The sequence below is a fragment of the Eptesicus fuscus genome, chromosome 8 (genome assembly GCF_027574615.1).
Source record: "Eptesicus fuscus isolate TK198812 chromosome 8, DD_ASM_mEF_20220401, whole genome shotgun sequence".
NCBI classification, from domain to species: domain Eukaryota; kingdom Metazoa; phylum Chordata; class Mammalia; order Chiroptera; family Vespertilionidae; genus Eptesicus; species Eptesicus fuscus.
The window spans coordinates 47,428,562-47,452,764 of record NC_072480.1 but is presented as its reverse complement, the minus strand read 5'-3'; the positions used below and the strand labels follow the sequence as shown (position 1 = coordinate 47,452,764).

The window sequence follows — 24,203 nt, the reverse complement described above, 5'->3', positions numbered from 1 at the left end:
CTCAGTGTACTTCTCGAGTACCTCATTTATTTGATATCAAAGATACTATAAATCGTGCACCTGATCAGTTTTCCCCTTTGCACTGGCTGATAGAAAGCTCAGGGCAAATAGGTGGTTGATCTCTAGCAAAAGTCTAGAATACTTTTGGTACCCATTTGAGATACAAATACACTGAGTGGCCAGGTTATTAGGCGTTCAGAGATCATAATAATCTGGCCACTCAGTATATATATATATATATATACACGCTTAAAATAAGAGGAGGAAATCCTGTTATGTGCAACAACCTTAAGGACATTATGCTATGTGAAATAAGCCACAGGACAAATATTATGTGATTCCACTTATATGTAATATCTAAAATAGTCAAACTTACTGAAGCAGAGAGTAGAATAGTGGTTGCAGGGGCCGGAGGAGGGGAAAATAGGGAGTTGCTATTCAAGGGTTATAAAGCTTCAGTTATGCAAGAAGAATAAATTCTAGAGATCTGTTGTATAACCTTCTGCCTACAGTTAGCAATACTGTATTGCACAGTTAAAAACTTTTTAAGAGAGCAGATCTCATGTTAGATGTTCTTACCACAATAAAAAATAGAAACCCAGAAAGCCATGTTTAGGAAGGTTAATAGAATGTGTTTACTACCTGCCTCTTCCTGAATAACTCTATGTAGCTTCCTAACCAATGAGCCAATGACATAGCAGAATTTATTTCTAAGGTCAATGTCCTTATCTTTAAAACAAACATACAAACAAGCAATCAAATAAAAAGGATAGTAATACTAAATACTAAAACAAAAACAAACAAACCATGGCCTCAAATGTTCAGCACTCTGTCTCCACTGATTCAGTATTGAATACAGTCTTGTTCCTCGTCCCCTTTTCCCCCAATCTCCATTCTCCTTATGGACTCCAGAGGAGAGTGGGGAAGCTCAGAGAATCCATATCTTGTTGGGATCCTGTTGCTTTATCACCACTCTGTTCAATATGAGTTGTAGACCAATAGCAGTTCATGAGATTTCCCCCCTGCGCCCTGGCTTCTGACTTGTTGTCCTAGGGAGCAAGGAAGGGGTTTACAATTGGGAGAGTCTCATGGGGAATGAAATAACTGATGTCTAGGGAAACAATATTGGATAAAGAATGAGCATAAAATTGGTATCCCCATTATGATAGTCTACTCATGTTTTTCCCCTAAAGCTTTCCATAGTGTCTAGATATGATTTTTTTTAAAGGAAGGATTCACTCCACTAAATATTCAATTTCTCAGGCAAGTAGAGGCATTGTTGTTTCTAATCGTAATTTCTTCAAAGATCTTAAAAGGTTATGCTATGACTCAGACATACTGTTCTGATAAAGCTGTCAAACTCAGCCTACATTTCCAATCTCAGAACCATGAGCAAATACATGGTTGTAGTTTTAAATCGCTTGAATTTTGTTATAGTTTGCTATGCAGCAATAGCTAACTAATAGTCTCCTTATTTTCGATCATCTTCCATAATCTATGAGAAGAAAAACAAGATAGCACTGGGAAAATAGTAGTCATTTAATAAATGTTTGTTGAATAAATAGTTAAACAGTTAACAGAAGCCCTAGCCAGTTTGGCTCCGTGGATAGAGTGTCGGCCTGCGGACTGAGGGTCCCAGGTTCGATTCTAGTCAAGGGCACATGCCTGGGGTTGTGGGCTCGATCTCCAGTAGGGGACGTGCAGGAGGCAGCCGATCAATGATTCTCTTTCATCATTGATGTTTCTATCTCTCTCCCTCTCTCTTCCTCTCTAAAATCAATAAAAATATATTAAAAATTAAAAAAATAAACAGTGAACAGAAGAATGAATGAGCAAATGCAAGAAACAGTATAATCATTTTTTTTTCATAGTCAAATTTCAGTTCCAAAAAAGTCCATTTAGGTACCTTGCATGTTGATTTTCTCCTCCACTGCTGTATCACCTGACATAAACCTCTCTGAATTGCAGTTACTTGTATTTCTTTAAATCATGTGCAATTTGAGAGCCAGGACTGTTTAATAGTCATCTCCGTTTCCTTGGTGCTTATATGGTATACTCAGTGTACACAAAAGTTTGATTCTCTGGAATTTTAAAGGTGTATAAGAAGTTTTGACCTCTGGAACCAAGATGACAGCTTTATCAGTTTCAGTGGTTCTAGACTATGGCTGAAAAGTAAAATAATTTGAAAGGTTTAAAAAATATCAGTGTCCAGCCTCACTTTGGGCCGATTCAAAATCTCCAGGAGGTAAGACGAGGTCATGCTGATGTGCAGTCAGGGTGGAGAAGCTCTGAGTTCAAATGTTCTCAAGGCTTATTAGTATTAGCACTGGGAAGCGACCCTCTCCAGTAACAAGGAGAGCCTATTGAATAACTTGGAGTCACTAATTTTTTAAAATTTCCAGTGTTACTATGTGAGTGATAACTGAAATGCTAAATATTATGCTACATTATTGAATTCATGAGTCTATATGTAAGGCATAGGGAAATTTACAAGAAATTCTTGTTATTTGGCATAGAGTTGCCTTCTCATTTTTCCTTTAGTTTTTTTTTTTTCATCAAAGCTATAAAATATTTCTTACAGTTTTTAATTTTTTTGATAAACACCAGCTTCATTTTTAGTCAAGAGTTTTTAAGATATTTTAGTGTTTACTCCTAGGTGTTGATTTTGAACATTTTAAAATGGCTCACTTCAAAAATTTTTGTTCAATAATAGCTCATTCAGAATAAATCACTCAAGATTGCGTCTCACATGAATAGTCATACACTAAGGTCTCAATTTAACATTAAGCTCTGTATCCTTACTTCTTAAAAAACCAAGACGTATTTATAGATTGCTTTTAATGCACCTTTTTCCCATTTGACTACACTAAGATTGAAAGTTCACAGCCTTGGTTACATTGTATAATTTGAGAAATAACCAACAATGTCCCTCGTGATTAAATATTCAAGTTTGCAATTATTTTGTAACTTTTGTTCTGCTCTTCACTCACTCTAAAAATTATCATAAAATTTTGAAAGATGTCCTCAGTGTAGAATATGTCCATAAAATATTAAATATTCAATTTTCCTCTATCATGGCTTGAAAAATTCATAATTACATGATGATCCACATAATAACTCATTCTGAAAAGTCATATATGGCACTCCCTCTGTGACTGAGTTAATAATTTACTGCTGTGTGGGATTTTCACGCTGCACTGTTAGTCTTGGGAACATTTATTAAGCAAATGTTCATTTGCAAAGATCAGGATGTGAATGAAGAGGGTAAGAATTTAATGAGGAGTGACAGACAGGTGAACCGGTTCCATATAGAACTTTAGTACAAGGGAAAGCAGAGAGCTTTATCTTCTGTTGCCTCGATAGACACCTGAAATGAAATATAGAAGAGAGAGGGCAGAAGGAAAAAAATGATGCTTTCTTGCAGGGGCCAATAGGGGGGATAAATCAAGGGAAGTGGGGAATACATTCTGGGCCATTTGAAAAGATGCCATCGAATGGGATGCTTTGAGCTCATTGAGCAAAGGGGATGGTGACTTTTTATTTTAAAGACACCAAATGCTGCCAAAAACATAATTTATGTATTCTCTTTTCCCCTTTGGTATTCCAAATTTTCATTGACAATAGCTTGGGTGGCCAAAGCATAAAACTGAATAAATAGACAGAGAAAGAAATTTTGCCAGGACTGATTATTTTACGGCTTGGAATTCATTGCTTACAGAGACTTTTGGGAAAACGATGTCATTTAGATAAAGGCCTAAAATAGTTATGTAACACCTAGGAATAAACCTTAGAAATGGACGATCCATATTCTCTTATTTGGGTCAGGTTTGTAGCGATATAAGCAATGTGAGTGAAAAAAGCAGTTTGTATTTGAGTTACTGAATAATTGTATTATGTGCTAACTGCCGCTTAATCTTTCTCTGTTATCTTGGGCAAATCTTTGAATATTCACAGCCATGATAGGTCACTAGGAAAAGTTATCAGATGGAACCGAAAGGAAAGCTGCTTGATTACCTTAATATTATATTGTTTTGGCTAGACAAAAGGAGTATGGAACCCATGCATAGCTAACTTCTATGTCATCTTAACTTCTTTTTGGAATTAAGTAAATACATGAATGACTAAAACTAAAACTTATAATAAAAAATAAGAGGCCACATTACACACATATAATTTGAAATGTATTGAGATTTGTCTGTAGTCACCAGTTCTGTCTCCACCCTTCAAATTTTTCCATCAGTGAGAAGTTATGAAAGTGAGTGTGAGCAACCGAAGAGGAAGTAAAGAGGAATCACATTTTGTTGATTGGTGATAGATTTAATTTGGCTTGTTGTCCCTTAATAGCAAAGGTTACATTTGATGTTTTTAGCATTGTTGAACTTTTCCTGAGGGACCTTGCTCCTGAAAAATGGCAAACATGGCCAAATGTTAAGCTATATACAGATACAAGTAGATGCTGGTTCAACTCCTGCTTTGCTATTTGCTGGCTGTGTGACCTTAGACACTCCACAACTCTGTATCCTCAGATGTGAACATGGGCACCATCGATTACAGAGAATCTTTTCAGAATTCTCGCAGCTCTAAAATTCCATGGTTAGAGATTATGCTGGTGTTTCCATATAGATGGATATGGACAATTCTAAAATCATTGTTCCCTTTTTGCCATCCCATTCATTCTTTTAGGGACACATATTGATGGGTGTTTTTATCCATATAAAAAGGCTATGGATTCTTGAATTTGAGCATTTATTCTGAGGGAAAGCCAGAAATACTTATGCTAAAATGTATCATTGTACTTCCTTTTCATTACCTGGAGATATTTGCAATTTTCACCAATAACAAATACTAGAGAGCTCCCTCCTGGGTAGTTCCCCGGGGGCTTCAGATCGATGTAATGGCCTGGGTGAAAGGCCAAAGCGTTATTGTTTCAAATACCCAGAGACTTGGGATAGATTTGTCTTCAATGTTCTCTTTTTCACAGAGATGTGAATAGAGGCTGGTCCTAAGTAGCACTCAGTGAGGAATCAATAAAAAAAAAATTAAGTTGAAAAGAAAGATTCAACTTCTGATGTTCACTTGGGCGCAGCTTTTAAAAATTGGGTTACTCCCACTTTAAAAAATAGAGAATAATATTTTTGCAGTAACGTATTTTACAGGTATTTTAAATAGGACAGTGTTCTATTTTGCATACCCTAGGCCCTATCTGATAGGGGCTTAATCACAAGGAACAACAACAGCGTGTAATTATTGGAATCAAGAGTCTAGGTCAGTGGTCGGCAAACTCATTAGTCAACAGAGCGGCAAACCGCTCATGAGCTGCTGCAGTTTGCCGACCACTGCCCTAGGGGGATGTCATATATTAGTTGCTACATTCAATGTGTATTTATTTAAGTGAAACCTATTTGACAATATTTAAGAGTCAAATGAGTCTTATCTTTTCTCTTTAATCTCCTGGCTTTCTCCTCATTCTTGTTTTCAGTCTTCACTTTCAAGTGATATAAATCTAAATTCTATCATATCCTTGCTGAAACTCATGCTGCACGAATGGTCCATTCACCGGTGTTCCTTACAACAAAGTCACCATCCCTAGGAAGGCTCAATTTTCAAGACCAATAGCGACTGGAAAAGGATTTATTACCAAGTTCTTTGAATCAGAATAAGTCAATTTCCTTATAAAAAACATTAGTTACCAAGGTCTAAATGAGGTTATTTTTAAATGTCAGGCAGAAACAGTCATCAGTGGTCTACTCTGAGTAAATCCTCTAACTATAAATTTCAGAATGAAGCAAGGCAGAACTTTTTAAATCATAGCACTGAAAAAATTAAAACTGATGGTATCTCTGCTTAAAAATAATGGTTAAAACAATAGCACCAGTGGCTATTGGAGAAACATTTTTCTCTGATATCCAATGCACCGACTTCATCATTAATATGTGTTCTTGCCTGGCAATACCAAAAGCATTCATACATATATATAAAATATACATTCCTCTCTATATATCATTAAAAGTTGCCAAAAATAAAAAGTATAAGATTTTGTAAATGCAATGGAAATATTTTGTAGGATATGTAAACTGGAGGCTCCACCAAGTTGCTAAAAAATGATTTGGTTAAAGGGTAAATACACCTTGTACATCATAATGAAAGTCTTATAGGTAGAGGTGGAGATTAACACTTCAGGCTGTCTACAGAATATTAATAAAATTCAATATATTTTCTAAAAGGTATAATTTATATTTTGTGGAAATGAGACCCTTTTCTAATAAAATTCTTCTGTCCTTCATTCTGTTCATATAATTTTGCTATAAATCATCCTGTAGGAATTTCCCCCCTAAATATTCATCTCAGGGAAAACCTATTTAAATAAGCCCTCTTAGCAAGATCTTTCAGAATTAAAATTACACCATGAGTGATACTCATCCAATATGTTTCCTTGTATAAGATTTTCTTTTGCTTACAATAATATGTTTGCTAAATCATATTATGTTAAAATTGCTGATTTGAGGTGACTTTGATAGTAAAGAAACACTGCTTTTAAAGATCAACAAATTACCGTGGCCTTCTTAATTGTACCATCTCTGAGTCTGTACCTTTGCAGCCCCTTTCTGCTCCCCATCTACATATATAGTGAGAAAAACCTAAGGGCATTATTCTCAGCTTCACCACAAAGAAAGAATAAGAAGGAAGAAAAATTGCTGCTGGATATACTAGGTTTCCTTGGTTTCTGGTAAACTGGAACATTATGCTTTCATAGTCGTCTGAAGCTAATTTTACTCTACTGTCTGGTAGTCAGGAGAATAAATTCTATTTTATTTATGATAGGAATATAATAAGTAATTAGATTTTTTAGGATGTGAGAATATGGAGAGTAGGTAGATGTGTCAGGCATTCATACTCACATGCACACACACACACACACACACACACACACACACACACACATTAATGTCAGGTCCTATGCAAGTTCTCATAGTCAGGGGTGTCCCTCGAGGGTATTATAGGAGAGTTCTATGGGTCAGACAGACTGTCTCTGTAGAGCTCAGAGAAGGTTTTTGATGGGATAATTAGCAAATCTCTTGCTTTTGTAAATGATCAAGTGCTTGACAAATGAATACTCACATACTTTCATCTATTTCTTATGTTTGTGCTATAGGGTAGGTGGAATAGGCTTTATCATCCCCATTTTCTATGTGGAAACTGGAGTTTAGTGGGGTTAAGTGACTCCAAGATTATAAAGCTCCCAGTACTGTTTTTTTTTTTTTTTTGATGCAGAGTCCAGGACTCCACAGCTGTGCTTCTGTCAACTCACCTTTTTATCCTCCTGGGCTCTCTGGCCCTCACTTCTTGGCCCTAAGCAACAAGCAGGAGATGAACCAGGGCTGAGATTAAATGTAGACATTTATTGTTTGTTGTGGGCTATATCTGAGAAGCAGTAGTGTGCACAGCTTCCAGCATCCTTGCAAACATTGTGTGCCCAATAATGCCTCTGTGTGGGACATGGGACATCATGGGATGAAATATAAATATGTTTGGGAACAGAAATCACTGCCCTGACAATCTGTGACTTCCAAAACCATTTAGCTCCCTAGAGAAGAGTGAAGTAAAGAGTGGTTGCCATCCTTCAGTACAGTTCACAAATATTTATTGAGTGCTAATACTAATTATAAAGTATCCTATATAATAAAAAGGTAATATGCAAATTGACCCTCACACCCTCACAAGATGGCTGCCTACCACCAGGCCGGCAAGGGGGTTAGTGAGGGACGACCAAATGACTGAACAAGCAGGCTGTGTGAGGCAACCAGGCTGGCAGGAGGGTTAGTGACAACCAAATGACTGAACAGCAGGCTGAGTGGGGTGACCAGGCTGGTAGGGGGAGGTAATTGGGAGCAACCAGGCCAGCAGGGGGGGCCAGTAAGAGGTGACCAGGCCAGCGGGGGCGGGGGGAGGGAAGTTAGAGACAACCAGGCTGGTTGGGGGGGCAGTAAGGGGTGATCAGGCAGTCAGGCAGGTGAGCAATTAGGAGCCAGCGGTACAGGATTGTGAGAGGGATGTCCGACTGCCGGTTTAGGCCCAATACCGGGGATCGAGCCTAAACCAAAAGTCGGATATCCCCCAAGGGGTCCCGGATTGGAGAGGGTGCAGGCTGGGCTGGGGACCCCCCTCCCATGCACAAATTTCATGCACCGGGCCTCTAGTAATATTTATAAAATACTAGAAATGATATACTATTATACCATAATTATAAAATATAATATTTCTATGAGTTGAACACTGTTCTAAATAACTGAACATGAATAAATCCACTTAATCCTCACAATAATGCTATTGTTATTACTACTGTTATTGATTACAGCTATAATCTTTCTTACATAATTAAGGAAATTGAAGCACAGAGAGGTTAACTTACTTGTGCATATACAGCCAGGATATGACAGACCCAGCCAGAGTGGGCTGTGAGGTGCAGGCTCTCAGGATCTTAGGAGTTGTGCTAAGCGATGAAGATATCAAAATCAACAAGGTTTGTTTCTCAATAAACCCAGAATCTATATGTGTGCCAAACTTAACTGAAGTGCTGTTCCTAGTGAGTTGTCACAGGAGAGGCAGGGATAAGGTACAGTTAACACACAAAGCTTAGCACACTGTCCTGGGGGTTCTCGGGGAGGTGTTTCTGGATGCAGTGAGGCTTCCCCTGAGCCAAGAAGGATGAGTGAGAGTCTGTCACCCTTTCACACCTGGGCAAGCTGATCCAAAGTCCCAGGAATAGCACCTTTGAAGCACGCAGGCAAGAAATGACACAGTGTTCAGACACTCCCAGATTTGGTGCAATTGGGGCTCAGAATGCCAGGCATTGATGAGGACAGACAAACTGAAGCTAAAAAGGTAGGCAGGGGCCGGGTCTTGAAGGGCTTTTTAGAACACACACAGTAGGTTGGATTTCATCATGGAGACCATGGGGAGCCACGAAAGGGTTTTAAGTGGGAGAGTCATGAGATTTGTGTTTTAGTCAGAGACTCCAGAGTGAGTGGAGAGGTGGGATTAGAGGTGAGATGAAAGGCAGTCAGACGCTGAGAAATGATGGGGGCATCTTAACGTAAGGCAGTGGTGGGAAGAATCTGAAAGAGAGAACTCTGGACTTTCATCCATTATTCCTAGGGTTAATCTTATTTTTTTAAAATATATTTTTATTGATTTCAGAGAGGATGGGAGAGGGAGAGAAATAGAAACATCAATGATGAGAGAAAATCATTGATAGGCTGCCTCCTGCATGCCCCACACTGGGGTTTGAGCCTGCAGCCCAGGCATGTGCCACAACCTGGAATTGAACCGTGACCTCCTGGTTCATAGGTTGATGCTCAACCACTGAGCCACACCGGCTGGGCCCTACGGTCAATCTTATTAACATCATTAGTTTCCTTTAGTATTTTGCCTAAATTTTTCAGGTTATTCATCTGCCTTGGAGGAGAAAGACAACACATCAGTTTGAATACTTTCTGCTTCAAGTAACAAAAACCACAGTGGAAATACTTAAGCAATAAGGAAAATTTATTATTTTACATAGACATTTTTGAGTAAGGCACCTTTAGGTTTGGTTAATGCTATAGCTCAATGACAACATCAAGGAATAATTTTCTCCCATTCATCTGCTGTATCTCCTCAGTGTCACCTGCCTCCCTTTGTCTAGGTGTCCTCATGGTCTCAGAATGGCTGCCACAGTCCCAGGAATTGGCATCATACCAGGGAAAAGCTCAGCCTACCCTGACAGATGTGGCTACGTATACAGAATTAGGGTCATTGTAGCAAGGAAGGCAGCAGGAAGCATTTGGAGAGACAACTAACAGTGCCTGCACAGATTGCAAAGAGAAAGGGTAAACATTCAGTTTCTTGAATTAAAAGAATAGAATTGTGTAGCTATTATAAATTGTGCTGCTATGAACATAGGGGTGCATATGTTCTGTCTAATTGGGTGTTTTGGGATTCTTAGAATATTTTCCTAGAAGTGGGATCTCTGGGTCAAATGGGAGTTCCATTTTTAATTTTGTGAGGAAACTCCATACTATTTTCCATAGTGGCTGTACCAGTCTGCATTCCCATCAGCAGTGCACTAGGGTTCCCTTTTCTCCGCATCCTTGCCAGCACTTGTGGTTTGTTGATTTGTTGATGATAGCCATTCTGACAGGTGTAAGATGATACCTCATTATCATTTAGCTAAGATCTGAAAACAGCCATGGTGCCCATCAGTAGATAAGTGGCTAAAAAAAGCCGTGGTACATTTATACACTATAATACTAAGCAGCTGTAAAAAAGAAGATGTTGCTCATTTTGGTAGCACATATACTAAAATTAGAACGATACAGAGAAGATTAGCATGGCCCCTGTGCAAGGATGACATGCATATTAGTGAATGAGAGAGCCCAGACCTGGGAGATTATTTCTCTGAGCCAGAACAGCCAAAGTGCAGACTCCTGCCCGCCCTTCTATCAGGACAAGTGACCCAAACCTCTGAGTGAACCCAGGTTTTGTTTTGGGTTAAAATCAGTGGTACCCATTGTAAAGACAACTGCAAGTTAAAAGTAAGAGGATTAATTTTTTTTCTTGTTGAAAATAAGGGAAAATAATAAGGAAAATAATGGCTTCCCCTCTTGTTTCTCAGAGCATTTACCTTAGAAAACTTATTACATGTACTTTCTCATCTCTTTGAAAGACAGTTGAGTCTGTATTTGAACTGCACAGGTCCACTTAGATGGGGACTTTTTTTTTTTCAGTAAACATACTGTCAGCCCTCCATGTCCCTGGGTTTCACTTCAGTGGATTCAATAAACCACAGATGGGAGACAGTATGTTTTATTCCTAATTGCAATTTGTGGATGTGAAGGGCCGACTGTATGCATTGCTCTGTGCCATCTTACATAAAGACTTGAGCATCCGTGGATTCTGGTATCCTTGGGTCATGGGAGGGGTGGTCCTGGGATCAAGCCTCCTTGGATACTGAGGGACAACTAAGTTTAGAGGGAGTCAAAAGTTATACACAGAATTTCAATTGGGGTTGTGCCCCTGCATTGTTTAGGAATTAATTGTATATAAAAACCCTTTTGTAGCTTTCTGACATCAGAATGTCATTCTCAAAGAATCAGAGTCCTCTCTTTAATAAAGTGAAAACATCAGGAAAAATAGTGCCCATATCTCCCAGTTACTGTGGGAGGGTAGGAGCCTAACTCGAGCGAGTTCCTTGTTCCAAGTTGCATAACTGCCTCCTGTCATAAAGATGTAAGAAATTTGTCTTTTCTCTGGATAATGCCTATTAGCCAAAAAGAGATGGTCACCCTATCAGATGAAGTTAGGGTGAACTCCTTGTGGCAAATGGTGCTGTCAAGTCCTCTGTCTTGGGGACTAGTTATTGTGCATCTCAAGACCATGTGTAATGGGCTGTGTCTGCTTGGCTATATGAGGGATCAGTTTCTTTTCTGTCTTTGCAATTTCTTAGTGGGTTGCCCGTGATGCCCATCATATTCTGGTTTAATGCTTATCTATATATATAAAAGCCTAAGCAACCTTTCAACCGTTCAACCGTTCGACCAGTAGCTATGATGCGCAATGACCACCAGAGGAAAGATGTTCCAACTGGTAGGTTAGCTTGCTGCTGGGGCCCTGTTGGCCCTGAATCTGGTTCACTTGCACCAGATTCCCTTTCAATGTGCATGAATCCATGCACCGGGCCACTAGTTCAATAATAAAAGTGTTTTCTTTCTCTACTACCTTTGTGGAGAGGTTTCCCGTGTTGGAAGAATATTTTGTTTTTTAATTATATTTCTTCAAAACTATATTGTTATATTGATACATTATCTTACCTACTTATGTTATATTTCTACACACCTATTCCTTCCTTCCTTCCTTCCTTCCTTCTTTTCCTTCCTTCCTTCCTGCCTTCCTTCCTTCTCTCTCTCCCTTCCTTCTTTTCTTCTTCCCTTTTTTCCCTTCCTTCCTTCCCAGCTGTCTTTTATCTTTTTTTTTTGTTTTATTTTTTCTTTCCCACCCCAAATTGACATGTAAGTCTATTCTTCTCCATCTAAATTATTCCGTATAGATGGGTTAGTACATTAAGAAGATATATATCACAAATGTTTTGAGAAAAGGTGATAGCATAGATCCTAACAATTAAAACACTGGCTTAATCTAAAATGTGCTTTTCCTTGCAGTGAGAAAGTTTTAGGGCTGGGTCCTCAGGTGTTTAACCTTGAAAATTTGAAACAAAGGAAGTTTCTGGACATCACAAAGCAAGGTGTTCATTAGAGGAAACTGGTAAATGTAAAAAATATGGACTTCTAATTCAGAGAGGTATTAGGTTGGAGATTGTAAAATGCCTTTAATGTAGTATAATACGTTGTTATATTACTTACACTAGAGGCCCAGTGCATGAAATTCATGCACTGGTAGGGTTCCTAGTGGCTGCCAGCCAGGTACTCCCTCCCTTCCCCCAGCTGCCTGCCACCACCACTGGCCAGGGCCTCCCTCCCTTCCCTCAGCTGGTCCCGTCCCCTGGTAGAACTCCTGGATGACCTCCCAGTCTAGGGGACAATTTGCATACTACACTTGTATTATATAGGGTTATATTACACCATAATCAGTCATATAAGTGGACATCTATCTATATATATATCATCTATCATATTTCAAGAGCCATTTTATTTGTCTTTTTGGGGATGAGAAAAACATTCATTTGAATACTGTGACAAATCCCAAGTACTAGCAAACAGGGGAAACACAAATTATTACCATTGTTCATTTCCAAGGCATCATTCTTAGGTTATAAAACTTACCCAAAGAGCACAATAGCAAAACAGTCTGTTTAAAAAGACTTATTAAAGAAAAACACAGAACTTCTATAATGGTTTATGCAAGTGTGTTCTGATCCAGTTTCTATTGATACAATATAGGAAGGGATGAGCTAATGTGGCTCCCAGAATCCTTGGTGGGAGGAGGTTCCTGGGAGAAACTACGAGCCTAACTTAAAATCTGCACACCATTTATGTTCCTGAACGTTTTAATAAGTGATAGCAGCTGTGTTCCTCATTGAATATTTTCCTTTGCTGGCATAATAAATACTTAACTTTTTGAAGCCAAAATGCACATCTGAAGTAAACAATGAACTATCTCTTAATTCTCTAAGAAGGCGTAGACTCTGAAATTGTTTGCACAATACTGTGACAATTTCTGAACCTTTTTCACTTCTGATATTTGACCCTGGTCTTGCCAAAGACCCATAAAGCAACTTCTGAGTTAAGAATAAATACAAATAAATTTCTCACATTTTGCATAACCACAGACATACTTCCACGTTGGATAGCACTATTTAGTACTATCTTAGGTCTACTGAAAAAAAATCTATTTTTTTTATCACAAATTCAAAGCTCACCAGTGTTACTTTTCTTAATTAAGCTGGGCTGCTCTCACAATTCAAAAAGCTTCATTTTTTTTGTCTTAAATTAAACTCCCTGTGCAATGCAGTGACCAAAACAAATAATCTATGACCTACAAACAAGACACTTGCATTCCCCGAAGAATTACATTCTTGTTTTCTCTAGGTTATACATCTTTGAACCTCCCTTTGCCGTAACGACCTTCTGGTGCTCATTAGCATGCTGATTACCATTAACACAGCTATAATGCAGCAATTTTCTTGGTGTATGTCGAGGAGAAATGCTCATCTGAATGTAGTCAGGGGACAAAATTAACTGCATAAATCTACCGCGCAAACTGGATCTCGTCCAACTCTGCACTAGTCGTCTTTCCTCTCCTAGTTGTGACATCATCATCTAGAGTCCCACTGACGGTTTAATAAGTATCTCAGGGTTTTATATTTAATTTCCTTTCATCTCTGTATGTTACATTTCACGTTAATTTCAGGAGTGCTTGACCACCTTATTACCATGACTCATAATATATATTTACCTTTCATCTTTTAGCTCTGTTCCTTAATGGCTCTTTTATGAGATTCATATCTACTTTACTTTTTACATATTTTTTTACATTTATATCTTTTTTAAAAACATCAGCTAATAGAGTTGGATTTCACTACACCTGTACATTGATACATTTATGGAGCTGAGATCAACACTGAGATATGTAAGCCATATGTATTTTAGGAAGGAGGCATAAATGTTATTCTTTTGCAAGGTAGAACTATATGACTAGTCATGGAAGGAAATGAAGTGTTTAGTGGCAAGAACAAGGGCTGTGAGAGACCTGGACTTTTTTCTGGCCCCTGTCATAGGCATCTGATAGTTCTTGACAGCATGTATTGAGGATTGATAACTCTCAGCCTGCAGGTTAAGAAGCTGATAGGAAAGCTCACATGACCCTCTGAAATTTATATTCGGAATTGTTCTTTGAGGATGGTATTTCAAGTATCCTAGCCAATGAGCAAATGGCATCAAGGAAATGATAAAATTTGCATTACTGGAATGATATGTGTCAGAGTCAAAATCACTATTAAAATAAGAGTTGATGTGATCACAAAATAAACCACAATATGCACGCTCACATTAAAAACGGAAGAAAAAGCTATGCATTTTATAATCAAGAATGGGCTAAAATTCAAATTTATATTCTTTAAAAACAATAAGCTAGGGCCATTTTTATTTTTATTTTTAACACTCGACACAAATTCTATGTGTGCTTTTCCAGTTTAAGGAAGCAGACTGAGAACCATTCATTTGCTGCCTCAGGGTGATTAAACTCCATGATGAGTCTCCCTCTGGTAACTTCCCAGCATGGAGGGAGCTGATCAAAGGGAATGGTAGGAAAAATAAACTCAAATGCCATTTCCAATCCACTCTGATACACTCTGTGTTAGTAATATGAACAAAGTGCTGTGGGCGCTCCTAGAAGGGGAGATTAATTCTGATTCTTCCCTGTAGGAATAGAGTTGAGGGGCATGCAGAGAGGATGTGGGCTGGTGTTAAGGAAACGGAATATTTTAATTGAGTTTTGAAGATGGAATAGAATTTCATTAGATTAAGAGGGGTGGAGGAGAGAACCCTCTCTTCTCACTTTGACAATTACTACTGTAGAAGTAGAATCACTGAATGTAGAAGTTGGGAAGAACTTCAATGATGTTTTCTACTGCTCACCCCTCCAATTACAGAAGAAGCACTACTGCTCTCTGTAGCTCTGACCTGTTTGTGTGATTGCTGACAGGCCATTAGGTTTGTAAATACACCATTAATGCAAATAATGTTAGGGAACTTGTTAACATTCCCAAATTGTGCTTTATATACAAATAGAAAGTTGTAATGTGATGAAACAGACAAGAAGTGTATTTGTATTTGTCATAACTCTCACATAAAATATTTGAATTCAGTATATGTGAACATTCATTCTTCTGAAAGTTTCCTCAATAAGATTCAAGTCCTGCTTTGAATGAGATTCTTCAAGTACATCAAGTAATAGTCATTGCTGTAAAATTGATTGCTTGATTGAACCTAGTTCTCTCTATATAACCCATTCCTTCTGCATTTATGCTCTCAAGGCATGATTTCTTTGATAAAAGCAGTAACCTCAAAAGGTTAATATAGCTTCCCGGCATTCCCAACTGATGCCCAAGGAGAAACTCTTTTAAGCAAAATAGTTCAATGAATGCTCATGAAATACTGCACACTGTCCAGAAAACACAGGTGAAGTCTCTGCATGAGGATTTGCTACATGGCAGTCAGAAATAGTTTGCCTCAGACTGAAAATATGTAAACTGGCATGTGTCTAGGTTGTGAAAGTTCAGCTGCAAATGCTTATCTTTCTAACTGTCTATCTATCTATCTATCTATCTATCTATCTATCTATCTATCTATCTATCTATTATATATCTATCATTTATCATTATTCAGTTATTCAGTCATTCATTTGATATACAACATCCATCTTTTGCATTTTTGTCTACTATATTCCAGTCACTCTACTAAATACTAGTTATAAAGACATGTCAAAACCAGTTCGCATTAAGAAAACATAGTATTATAGAAAAAAGTAAGTCAAGATTTAAATGCTGGATCTGTTATTTAACAGCAGCATTAGTTTGCTCAACTGCCATAGTAAAATACTATAGACTAAGTGACATAAACAACAGGAATGTATTTTCTCACAGATCTGGACGTTAAAAGTCTTAGATTAGAAATGAGGGCACAGCATGGTGGGTTCAGATGAGATCTCTCTTCCTGGCTTGCTGTGTCCTCCCATAGTGAAAAGAGCAAGCTCTCTGGTATCTCTTCTAGCAAGGACATTAATCCCATTATGAGGGCCTTGCCCTCATGACCTCGTCTAAACCTAATTACCTCCCAAAGGCTCCATCTCCAAATACTATCACATAGGGGGCTAGGACTTTGACATGAATTGGGAGTGGGGTGGGGGGAGGGGCAATGTAGTCCATAATAAACAGCTGTGCTACTCTGATAAAATGTCATAACCTCTCTGACAGTCTACTTCCCCTGTTATGAAGTGAAGATAAAACTACATATATTTTAGGTTCTTTGATAACATAAGGTAGTATAAATAAAAGCACCTGTTATATAGGGTGCCCGATGAGCAGTAGGAACTGAATGAATATTGTGAGTGTTATACCCCTTTTCTCCCTACCCTTACCTGGCTAAAAGCTCCCAGTGTATGAGTAGATCAACAGTAGGGCAAGAAGAAATAAGCCAGCAGGCTGTCTATCATAATGCTTTCTGATTCAGTGTATATTAGCAACATGAAAAAGTGCTGTCGCCCTGCCGGTGTGGCTCAGTTGGTGGGTGTCACCAGGTGCACTGAAGGGTTACCAGTTCGATTTCCAGTCAGGGCGTACGTCCAGGTTGTGGGTTTGATCCCTAGTAGGGGGCATGCAGGAGGCAGCCAATCAAAGTTTCACTCTCACATCGATATTTCTCCCTCTCTCCCTCTCTCATCCTCTCTCAAAAAATCAATAAAAATATCTTAAAAAGTGCTGTAAATGCTCACTGAGAGGAGAAATTAATTCTGATTCTGTCCTCTGGGAATAGTGGGGAACCCTACAGAGGGCTGTGGAGTAATGTCTAGGAAAGAGATGTTTGGTAAGGTTTCACAGACAGAGCAGGACTACCCTAGGGCCTAGGCTGAGGCGGTGGGAAAGCCTTCCATGCTGAGCAAAGACTCGAAGGCATGATTGGGCCCATTTCATGTGGGGAGTCTGGTGAGACATGGCTGTGAGCTCCTATCTAAGGAATTTTAAAGTGCTTTACGGCGACTTGCCTTTTTTTTTTTTTTCTCCTTCGAAAGCTCCTCTATCATTTCATCTTCTCATCTTAACAGTGTAGCATCTACAGGTAAGGAAAACCTATGCCATTTATCACTGAGTACAAAGTGGGAAGATTGCAGCGCCCTGGGTTTTGGCGTTGCAGATATAAATGGCTTCACAGGGACTTCCCGATGCAAGGAGGCACTTGAAGGAAGCTCAGCCTCCTGTGGGGCCCGGCTGAGCCTCTGAGCAGCTGCTACTTTATGTCCTTGAAAGGATGTTGGGTAAGAAACATCCTTTTGCACACAGTCCAAATGCTGGAGGTTTCCTTTTCCACATTTAAAACAAACAAAAAAGAAAAAAAACTTTATTTCCAAATAGGAACCAAAGTAATAGAGGAACTTATATTAACACTTAGGGTATCAGATTTTTCTTCTTCAAATAAAACAAAATAGAACCCCCATTATAATGGTCATGCATGTTCACTTTAAAAACAACAAAATACTGATAAACAAAGGAGAACAAAATAAGTCATTCCTATTCCTATTACCCAAAGACAATTAATGTTTAAATTTTAGGCAATTGTACACTCTTTAATCTTTACTTCATGCAGATAAAATTTTACTTTTCTATATGTTTTTAATTTGTTTTTATCATATTTTATTGGAAATAAAGTTTCCAATTTAATTGTGAGAGCTTCTTAGTATTTTTGTTTAAAGTTGTATCAGTTTGTTTTAACCAATTTTGTTTTCTTGTTCATGTAGCTTGTTCTTTTAATGCTGTGACATACTGTTATAGTTTATGGATTTAGGACAAGTTAATACTTCTTAGGATAAAGTTCTAGAAGTAGAATATTTCAATTCATGGATATATATATACATTTTAAAAGCAGTTGATAAGTATTACAAGTTGCTAAGCACAAAGGATATACCAATATAAAAATGACCATGTTCTGGTCAGTGTTCTCAGTGGTTAGAACATCAGCCCATGTACCTAGAGGTCGTGGATTCTATTCCAAGTCAAGGGCACGTATCAGGGTTGCAGGTTCGATCCCTGGCTCATGTTCGGGAGTGTGTGAGAGGCAACCGATAGACATGACTCTCTCACATCAATATTTCTCTCCCCACACACCCCCCATCCTCTCTCTCCCTCTCTTCCACACTCTATAAAAATCAATGGAAAAAAATTCCTCAGTTGAGGATTAACAAACAAAAAAATATCAAATTTTCATGAGACTCTCTGTGTCCCTATATTTTTTTTCTAAAACTGTACACTTGTATTTTTTTAATTTCCTATTTTATATCTTTTTTTCTTTTTAAGACTAGCTTTAATAGGGAGGGACTACTTGAGCTTTAGAAGAGGGAAGACTGGGGAGAATGGAAGTCCCGATAGAAGGAAGGTCTTGCGAGTCTGAGGCTGCACCTTGCCTAGTTTATGTTTTTGCCTGGGGTTAGCCCTGAGTTGTAAGATGTGTATTCTGCATTATATCCAAGAGGTCATGACATACTTATTTGGAGTTTTCAAAAAAATAAACCCAAAAACCCAACTTTGAAAACTTTCCCCATTTCTCTACAAATACATTCTTTCTTTGTCATTGGAGTCACCTCCTCCGTTGCAGTGATTAAGGGTGAGTCACAGAGGCCAGGCTTCGGCCTCTCTGCAAGGGTTGTGCACTCCCTCTCCACAGGCCACTGTGGAACGGGCCACATCGATGCCACCTCTGCAGGCGTGATTCCCTCTTGGATTTTTGAGATGTTAATTTTTTACTTATTTGAGGGCACAAAGGCATTGGATTTCTACAAGGTAGATTATAAAAGTGATCATGGAAATGACACCAGAGGTGCCCCCCCCCCCCACAAGTGAGTTGAAAACTATCCATATTCCAACAGACACTTGAAATGATGTTAATTAACATAGTGAATGCCAAAAATGAGTTGTCATTGATGAAATTAGTGGCTTGTTATGTATCTACTGTGCTTAATGTCAGGAATGGGTTCTCACTGTGAACTTAAAGAATGTAGAGCATGTGAGTGGCTAAAATATTTATAGGGTGTCCCTCCCCTTCATTGTTCCTCTGCACAAACAAGGATTAAGAATCCAGAAATGTCTGTAGCCAGAACCTTTAGGCACAGGGCGTGAGCCCCAAATGGCCCTGAACTCAGGCACTGGTTTAAGAGGACTGCCCACCTGAGACCAGCTCTAAGAGTAATAGAAATGTAATTCTAGAATACGGCCACAATTCATGATTGCCCAAAGGGACACTGAGTTCACAGAACACATTGTCTGAAGTTGGTTGTGGCTTACTTGATAATGAAAGCTTATTAAACAAATGTCTGATTGTGTGGAAGAAGTGGGCTTTCAATGACAAAGCTGTACGTGCGGAAGTAGAAATGGAATCCTCACCCACCTCACGTTTCCTCAGGGGCAGATTATGTAGGCCATTCTACCATCCCTATTAACATTCCTATTATATTAAACTAGAGGCCCAGTGCATGAAATTCATGCACTGGTAGGGTCTCTAGTGGCTGACAGCTGCCGGCTGGGGCCTCCCTCCCTTCCCCCGGCCACCTGCTGCCACTGCCGCTGACCAGGGCCTCCTGCCGCCACCGGTGACTGGGGCCTCCCTCCCTCCCCGAAGCTGGCCCCGCCCCTGGTCAAACTCCTGGGCAACCTCCCAGTCGAGGGGACAATTTGTATTCTAAGCTTTTATTATATAGGATTTTTCAAAGTTCAGACATTGCATTTTATTTCTTTCCTCTAAGTGTACTAGACCCGTGGTCGGCAAACTGCGTCTCGCGAGCCACATGCGGCTCTTTGGCTCCTTGAGTGTGGCTCTTCCACAAAATACCACGGGCCTGGGCGAGTCTATTTTGAAGAAGTGGTGTAAGAAGTTTAAGTTTAAAAAATTTGGCTCTCAAAAGAAATTTCAATCGTTGTACTGTTGATATTTGGCTCAGTTGACTAATGAGTTTGCCATCCACTGTACTAGACCCAGTGATGGTTGGTTATAATGAATGTGGAATATGTTGCCTTCAATTTTTCCCAAAGGAAATATTGACAAAGGGGGAGGAATGGCCTCCACTCTATACACAGATGCTGTGGTGCAGGATAAAGCCTGTCCTATGGCCAGAAATGGGAGGAAGGCCAAGGAGAGGGAGGTGCAGTGTTGGCCATGGCGGGAATCTGGAGGGAATAAAAGGAAAACTTCCTCTAATAGTAGTCGTTGCTTTTACTGTGTAAGACAATGTATCTAACTTTCAGCGCAGACTGTGATATAGATATTTAAAATCTCTATGAGGTGGTTATTATTATCCTCGTTTTACAGAAGAGAAAACTGAGACTCAGAGACATTAAGCTATCTGCTCGTAAGTGGTGGTGACAGAGATCAAACCCAGGGCTGTCAGATCCTAAAACGTGTAGCTCTGCTACCCAGACGTCCAAAAACATTCCTTCAAGCTCTCCAGAGTTTATTTTAGGTTATCCACGCAAATGTATAGGTTACTACTTGCCCTTGAGGCAATTCTATACACTTTTACATACACATTTGGCTCTCAAAAGAAATTTTTAAAATATATATATTTTATTGATCTTTTACAGAGAGGAAGGGAGAGGGATAGAGAGTTAGAAACATCACTGAGAGAAACATTGATCAGCTGCCTCCTGCACACTCCCCACTGGGGATGTGCCCACAACCAAGGTACATGCCCTTGACTGGAATCGAACCTGGGACCCTTCAGTCCCCAGACTGACGCTCTATCCAGTGAACCAAATAGGCTAGGGCTACATACACATTTCTCTTTATTTTATGTTCTTTAAGTAATTAGATTACTGAATCCTATGCTTGTTTCTGCTGATAACAGTAAAAATTCTGTAACCTGGAAAAGCCAAAGAATCGAGTCTCCCATTTTTTCCTGTGACCCTAATAGCCACACCTTAGCACAGTTTCAAATATTTTGGATGAGCTTCTATTTGCAGAAATGTTACAAGCAGATTATGTGCCTCATTCTACCATCCCAGAAGTGGATGAAAGTATTCCATTTCCTTCTTTTTAAAAAAAAAAAATGAGAAATCCATGTTATGATAGGGATATTAGAAATCATAGACAAGCAAAGGAAAAATGAATCAACAATATTACTATAACTTAGAGGACAGCACTGTTAAATTTTTGGAATCTTTCAGATTCTGCCCCCCCCCTCCATGCATATATAATAGCAAAACAGAGTCACATTATGGAATTATTTTACAACCTTTCTCTTATTAACAACATATTATACACATCTTTCTATTTTGTTACATTTTGTTCTGGGAATGGGGTCAATATGGTCCCAGATCGAAGCCTGGGCACTTCGGCAGCAGCAAAATCAATGCTGTTCTGCATTTCTTTTATTGATAGGGTCTGGAGGACCACACATAGACCAGCTCTGCACTCACCTCTTAGGAAACATTTCTCCAAAAAGTGGACGTTAACTCTTTAGTATGTGATAGACCTGATCAGTGGCATGTCCCCCCTTCAAAATGAAAGTTTCATAAACTAGCAACAAAAAATTTCATGGTTTTATTTCTTAGATCTCTATGTTATTGTACCCCTTCCCTCTTTTTGTGCACCTGATAAAGGTTATGATTGTTAATATTAAGAAATCAATATGGTGATATACGTATATACACATTACAGTTTGTTTAAATCGCAATTCTTTACTGATGACACTCAAATAAGAAATAAAAGACAGGTAGTCATACAAAGAAGTAAACAAAGAAACAGAAACTAACCTCAAATCAAACAAAAATACCAAGGAGAATTCAAGGTTTTTATCCCCCAACTTAAGAGCAAGACGAGGGCACATGGTCGATCTTGCCTTTTGCTGATGTGCAGTCTCTCAGGCCCTCCTCGGTTTTCTGATTCAGGAGCCACTGGAGGGAAACAGGAAGTTGAAACATAGAATATGTCAATGTGTGGAAAGGCAAGTCTCAGCATTTCCCAGGCGGTGTGTTTTGATTTCATGTCGATTTGCTTATGTGTTCTCTTACCTGGAGCTTCAGAGGCTAAACCTGACATGCAGAAGGTGTCTTCTGCACTGAAATGTTAAAGTACTCTTTCAGCGCTGTGATTTAATGTGTTAGTCCAGTGCTCCAGCATCCCATGTCCTTGATGGAGGGCAGTTTCTTTATTTATGTGTTTGTCTTTAATCCCACATCTACCATAGACTGATAATTTGGTAAAATAAAAAATTATGTCCTTGGGTGTCATGACAGTGCCCAATTGCTGTAAAAGTTTTATACACTTACTCTCAATTTCTGTGCCAATAACAAACAATTAGAGTCATATGTGCTGGTCTAGTGAACTAAGCTTTAGTTTGAAAATTTAGAGACTAGCATGTCTATCTGGATGCTAAAAAGTTCAAATGACCCACTGAGATTATCTAAGTTTTCTAGGATGCTGTTTCTTTCAGGTTTTAAGTTTCTCTGTGTTGTTTTGGGATTATATGGTTGAAAATGTTTCAAACACTGTACATAACCTGATGAGAGAATCTATTACCAGCTCATCTACACTAATAAAAGAGAAACATGCAAATTGACCGTCACTCTGCTATACCCACCAGCCAATCAGGAGTGAGTATGCAAATTGACCCAACAAAGATGGCTGCGGCCATGGAGCTGGAGTGAGCAGGAGGCTTGGGTTGCCCCTGGCGATGGAGGAAGCCAAGCTTACTGCCCACCCTGGCCTCTGCTCATAAAGGAGTTGAGAGCCTGGGTCACCGGGGGGGGGGGGGTGTGTGTGGCCAGCCTGAAAACGGCCCTCAGCCCCTTACCCAGGCTGGCCACACCCCCATGGAGTAAGAGTCCCCACTGGGGGGGATGGCCAGCCTGCAAACAGCCATCAGCCCCTCACCCAGGTTGGCCAGGCACCCCAGCGGGAACGCCCACCCTGAAGGGGGTGTGGCCAGCTTGAAAACAGCCCTCAACCTCTCACCCAAGCTGGCCACGCCCCCCCAGTGGGGACCCTCACCCCATGGGGATGTGGCTGGCCTGCAAACCACCACAGGCCCCTCGCCCAGGCTGCCCCATGCCCCAAGGGATTCCCCACCATGATCCAGGACACCCCTCTATCTATACTAATAAAAGGGTAATATGCTAATTAGACTGGGAGACCTTCCAGGAGACCTTCCGGAAGTTCTTTTGGACAAAGCCATTGTGGCGGGGCCGAGGTAAAGGTGGTTAGAGGCCAAAAGGGGAGGGCAGTTGTGGGTGATCAGGCCAGTGGGGGGCGGGCATTGGGGATGATCAGGCAGGCGGGGAAGGGCAGTTGGGAGTGAGCAGACCATCACAAGGGCCAGTTGGGGGCAAGCAGGCTGTCAGTGGGAGTCAGTTGGGGTTATCAGGACAGCGGGGGGGACAGTTTGGGGTGAGAAGGCCAGCAGGGGGGCAGTTGAGGGCGAGCAGGCCAGTGGGGAGAGCAGGTGGGGGCAAGCAGGCAAGCAGGCAGAGTGGTTAGGGGCAATCAGGCAGGCAGGCAGGTGAGCAGTTAGGAGCCAGCAGTCCCGGATTGCGAGAGGGATGTCCGACTGCTGGTTTAGGCCTGATCCCTGTAAACCAGCAGTAGGACATCCTTCCATGGGTCCCAGATTGCAGAGGGTGCAGGCCGGGCTGAGAGACACCCCCCACCCCCCGCACGAATTTTGTGCACTGGGCCACTAGTTTGATAATAAGGAGAAACTTCGTGCAGCTATTTTCAACATTTCCTGTGGAAATTCATTTAATTGAGCTCCTGGGAGGAGCCATTAATAATAGACAACAACAACAAAAAATGAAGAATTCATACTCTCTCTCGTTTTCTCTCTAACACACACACACACACACACACACACACACACACACACACACACAGGTGCGTGCACATACAATATAGCCATCATAGATATGTATAACCATTGGAGAGAATTGGTGCAAAAAACCTGAATGGATC

General features: G+C 39.9%; 1 pseudogene; it reads left to right on the top strand.

Moving 5' to 3' along the window:
• Positions 1 to 10,314: 10,314 nt before the first annotated feature.
• LOC114232446 (U6 spliceosomal RNA) lies at positions 10,315 to 10,437 on the top strand (annotated as a pseudogene).
• The last annotated feature ends 13,766 nt before the right edge of the window (positions 10,438 to 24,203 follow it).